Genomic DNA, 6,000 nt, shown 5'->3' with positions numbered 1-6,000 from the left:
AAGGTTATTGAGTAGTGTTCTATAGCCCATGGGAAACAATGTAGAGGTCTCACTGGGCCAATCCAAAACATTTCTGAGAGGATTAGATTCTGCTCATTAGCAGTGGGGACATTATTGTTAAAATAAGATTATAGGTTCATTCTTTTGTTCGTTCAGCCCCAAATGTTATATCATGTAATTTATCACTACCCATTTCCATTCCTTAACCTTGGTAGAAAAGACATAACAAAGGCACAGGCTAACTAGGTACAGGCTAGCTTTGCTGGCAGGCAGGTTCTGTAGGCTATGTTGGGAATAGTTACAGGAGAGATAGTTTTGTCATTAAATATCCTCATTCTGATTTTTCATCCTTTTGGTTCTATTATGTTACAGCAATCTTGTCAAGAAGTTTTGCAAGCCTCAATCAGAAGCAGACAGGCTGCCTCATGAAAAATAAAAGGCAGAGCATATTGAACTTTCTAAAATAGTTACTACTGACATGAAAGGAACACTAAATAGAGAATAGTGCCTCAGCTTCTGATTTTGTCACAATTTGAGAGAAATAGTCAAAACCACTGAGAGACTTCTACAATGCAACTTCCAAACAGTTGGGAATGTGTTGGTTGGATTCTGAAAGGAAGCAAATTATTCAATCATCATGTAGCCATTTATAGTGCCACATTGGCAGCACTCACACTGTAAAGCCAGAGCTGAAGCACCACCTACCCTTCTCCCTCAAAACTGACTCTTTACTGATTTATCAAAGTAGGAAAACTGCTACCATCCAACCATGCTCATGCAGAATCATTACTCAAATCCATCAAAACAAGATGCTCCTAGCCTGAGGAGCATCTGCCTTACCTGTTGGGTCTTGTAAGCCTTTATAATATAACATACAGATCCTTTCAGCAGAGGGCAGGTTAACTGTGATAACAAAAGGCAGTTGTGATCACAGTGATGCGCAGCATAAGCATAAGAAAGGGAAAAAAGCATTTTAGAATTAAGCACAAGGGATAATAAGCGCCTGACCTGACTTCAACAGCTCTCTATAGAAGTGTTTAGTGGCAGAGTACATGAAGAAAAGCCAGCAAAACATAGGATCCGTGGAGGAAAGTGTAGTCTCACCACAATTATTACACTAGGGACAAAATAATTTAATACATCAGATTGACAAAAATTATTTTTTAATAATCCATTGCAAGCTAATCTTCATAGCTACTTCTACACTTTGCATTTCTTTGTTTTCCTCAATTCAGTTGCTTACAATCACAAGCTCCGAATTTCTATTTTCTGTTCAGGAGATCCAAAGAACCTCCCTTTTACGCCTGTGTGTTTGCAAGTGACACAAATAGATAACACACCACTGCAAACATACTGCTCCTGACCTCAGCTGATTACTGATTACAGTGCCTTCCTTTATAGGGTACATATCAGACCAGTCAGCTTTTCACTAGCAGTACCTTCAGCCTAGCTTGTAACACAATGATTTTTATGAGTTTAATCATCGCAGCACATGTGTAGGAAGAAAAGAAATTATACTGAAAAAGCTCAAATAAAGTCTAAAACCAAATGCCAGTTTGGAATGTTTGGAGTATTTATTTTCCTCAAGTAAGAAGATAGCAAGAAGAAAAGAAAAACTGTAATTTAACATGCACTAAAGAGATCACCAGACTTGAGATAGTCCTGGTGAAATGTACTTCAGCATCAGCACTTATACAATTCATAAAATGCATAATAATTGTACAGATCTTTAGCTATGGCAAAGAAAAATAAATCCATTGCCCATGTCTGGTCCTCAACAGGCAACATAAGCTGTCACATCTAATTTTCCATTCTACATAACAGTTCAGTGGACGATAAATGTGTCTGCAGTGACTGTCTTCAAGGCAAAGCCTGTATTTTTGTTGCTGTTTGTTTTCCTGTGGGTACACTGATGTAGGACAGAGAACTGAAACCTCCAAAATCTATCAGAAAATAAACTATACATTTCAAAAAACAAAATGAAAAAGAGGAAATATCACAAGGAGGGCAAATAAGTAAGTGTTCACCTTAATCTAAAGGAGAACTGGTGATGGCTTATGGAGGTGGAAGATGGGTAAAGAAAAGGGAGAAGTCACAGTGAAACCATGTGTCAGCTCCCAGAACCTCACCAAGCATTAGTTAGGATTTTAGCTGAGAGCCAATTATGAAAAAGAAAAATTATTCATAATACATAGCATTTCATTTCTTCAGCATCTTGAAGACATATGTTCTTCAGGGCTTGTGCAATCTGTGCATATTTTCAATCTCAATTAACTATTTTTAGAAGACCAACAGGATTGCTGTTTGCAGAGTAAACACTTGTTGGGGACCAAAATCCAAGCCAAAGAAAGTCACTGTTCACTTGACAGAAAGACACAATGCCAACTAGAGAATCTTCTCCTCTTATTTTACATGTGGGAGCTTTTTATTTGTTTTAGGCAATCACAGGCTTCAGTTGATAGTTCATTTCCTCCTCACCCCTTTCACTCCCTAGACTCGATCACACTGTCAGAGACAGTGCAGTGTGAGACAGCAATGCAGTGGCAGGCCCCTGACTGATCCTGCATGTCCACAGCAGGTGGAATGATGACTTTGCAACCTCTGGCAGAAAGCTCCCCAAAACCATCAGGGCCATAGCAGAGAGCTGCGCTCAGAGAGAAGCAACACACTGAAACTTAATTAAACTCTCTGGGAAACTGAAGTTTCCTCCCCCTTCTCTCCTTTTTTCCTCTGTCACTGTAGGTGCACAGTGCTCTCACAAATCCTTCTCCTTGCCTTCGCAGATCACACTGTGTCCACGAGCAAATTGTTTCTTTGCTTTTGGATGTTTACATTTTCAAAATATTTAGCTTGCTGCTAACATGAGAAAGAGTAGTGGAAAGAAAATCTGCAAAGAGACTGGAATAAGCTTCTCAGGACAAATAAAATCAATTACAGAACTGAACACCAGATAAAACCAATTTGAAATGAAATTTAAGGAAGAATAGTATTTGGGGATGCTTCACTTATATATGCATGTGTGTACATACTTGCGTATATGATGGTTACTAGGGTGGAGAATTCAGAGTACAAAACAATATTTTGGAATTCTTTCCAGTCTAAGAAGTGAAAAATTACATGCTCAGGTATATAGCAGGTGACTTGCCCTGTCACCTGTCCAAAAGTAACCATGCAAGTCTGAAAGGCATCTCACAGACAAGCAAATAAAGAGTAAATTAGAGTGACCATTAGAAAGATTTTTTCATTTCCGTTATAGTGATTCTTATGTGCCATAAAAGTTCAAAATTTTCCAAGAAAACATCACATAGGGTCAAAAATTGTAGTACCTTTAGATTAGAGATTCCTCCTCCTGTTTGAGCCACATAGTACTAGAATGCTCTTCCAGGTAAAAGACTTTAGCTACGGCAAGAGCTTTCTGATTGCTGAGGTATGCTGACCCTTATAGGTCGTGGGCAGGTGTCACCAGGAGGTGCCATTGATCAGTCTTGTTAAAAATCTGGGAGGAATCCTTCTGTCCTTTGTCTCAGAAGCTGAAAATACAGGAATCCATCAAAACCAGCAGATGATCAGCTCTGCTGGACTTTCTCCTGAGATGACGCAGGTTCCTCCACACTGAATCATAGAATCACAAGGTTGGAAAGGACCTACAAGATCATGTAGTCCAACTGTCCTCCCATTACCCTTGCTAGCACAAGCTACTAAACCATATCTCATAGCTCCTCATCCAGATGCCTCTTGAACACTGCCAGGGACAGTGACTCTACCACCTCCCTGGGCAGCCATTCCAGTGCCCAAAGTATAAGAGTCTTAGAGGAGGAGAGCTACCTTTACAACTACCCTGTCATAGTGCTAGGCTACACATGTAAATAGAAGTTTACTTTGCAATATAAATTTTATATTTCTTCTCCACCAGTGAATTGTAGCCTTTAATACTAGAGACTGAGAGCAGTAGCACTACCGTTCTCTACAAGACAGTAACGCTTTGCTGAAAGAACAGCAAATTAATTATTATTATTACTCTTATTATTTGAGTTTGATTTCATTATGGCACTAAGGAGACAAGTTATTTACTAGGAAAAAGAAAGGAAGAAATGGCACGTATCTCAATTTGTGGTAATTACTAGCTCAAACTACTAAGCAGTGGATACATTTTGACAATTAAGTTTCACAGTTTTATCTCTTCTACTCGTATATGCATTTTTCAGTATCGCAACACATACTGAAAGGTCATTCAGTTTTCAACTCATATTGTGAATTAAAAAGTGTTATCACCATAAACTCTTGACAAAACCTTGTTTTGTGTGTGATGCTTGCTAGGGAAACAAATGCTATTAACTTTTCAAATATCTTGATTTACGAAAAGTTAAAACTACAGAACATAATCTCTTCAGGGCGCAGTTTCTCTGTGTATTATCTGCACAAAAGAATATAGGAAGCAGAAGAATTCTAGAACTAAACAAAAACTTTTCTAGGGCTAAAAAAAGGCATTGGAACAAATAACAGGCCAAGTTCTGCACAAGCTGTAAGCACAGCGTAGGCATATGCATTCAAACTGTACATGATCTGGGCTTGCAATAACGGGTAAAGTGAAGCAAACTGACCTGAATATCATATGAAAAATTCAACATTTGCATCTTTTTTTTCTCCACAGACAACAGCACTATCTTACAATTCAATGTTTGCACACACTCAGACTTTAAAAGGAAATAAAGCTGAAAGATGAACTTTTTTACCACACATTTTTTCACGTTTTAAAAAGAATATTTCGTCTGCTTGTATTCAATTTTTGTAAACAGAGACCATTCTGTGCAACCCACAGAGGTTGACTTTTAACAGCAGCCAAGAGACTTCACTTCACAATTTTTTGCCTATGCCACAGTCTTGGTAAACTGCCCAAAAAGGAAGGCTGAAAGTGAGTGGGGCAGCACAGACAACTTATTGGCAGAAATGTGTGATGGTCCTGAAAGTAGAAGATGCAAAGTCACACGGAATTTTTTACTGAACCAAAACAGAAGCTCTTAAGGCACTTACTTCAACTTACAGAAATTACCACCAGCTTTCAAAGATCTTTTTTCTCACATTTTTTTAGGGCTACCACACGACCATAAAGCCAGAAACTCAACAGCAAGCCCATCACTGAACATCTCGTCTCTTCATGGGCAGGTGATCCAAGCTAGCAATATTTTCAAGCAGTGATTTTCAAGGAGATACAAGTGAAGCAGTATGCGCGCAGAAAAGTCTGCAAGGTTATGATGGACATAAACCTACTTTAAAACTTCTCCAACACTTAGCTTTTTCTCTGCACCAGAAATTCTGACTCTCGTCTTTAGCTTCAAATGTTCCTTCTCTATTTTAAATAGCTAAGCATAAATATGCTACCCTTTGAGAAGAAAAGTGGAATATGCAACTCCAATTAGTATTAATGGGAGCTGTATGTTCATACTGCTACACATGCTGCTAAAAACTTACTTCTTGGCCCATAGCTTTAAAAAGAAACAGAAAACAATGAACAAAGAACACACAAACAAAATACCCACCCCATTCTGAATTGCAAAGGGTAAAAGCTTCCTATTTCAGACATTTCAACAAAGTGCAAGAAGATTACAGTACAGTTGTTAAAGGTAGAATAAACTGCTACATAAAAACGAATCAGGACTGCTGTAAAAGATTTGAACACCAAATAACATTAACACGTCAAGTCTCTTACACCGGCATATAAAACAAATCAAGGCATTGGTGTGGATAGAATATTGTGGACATAACTCACAGCTGAATCTCAAAACTTGCAAGCAGCAATTATTTCCAAAAGTTTCTAACAGTTCCAAATCATCTAAAGCAACAGTATGACTCTAAAGAGAAAACCTGAAACCGTCTATTTTTGTTAATTTAGCCTCAAGTGTTTAATTTGACGTTGCTGTCTTGAGGCATGTCAAGACTGTTTAAACAAAAGCAGCGACTTGCTAAATCCTGTTCCTAGCTAATTAAACCCACGATTTTTAA

Source organism: Lagopus muta, chromosome 6 (assembly GCF_023343835.1).
Source record: "Lagopus muta isolate bLagMut1 chromosome 6, bLagMut1 primary, whole genome shotgun sequence".
In the NCBI taxonomy this organism is placed as follows: Eukaryota; Metazoa; Chordata; class Aves; order Galliformes; family Phasianidae; genus Lagopus; species Lagopus muta.
Note: the sequence above shows the minus strand (reverse complement) of the source record.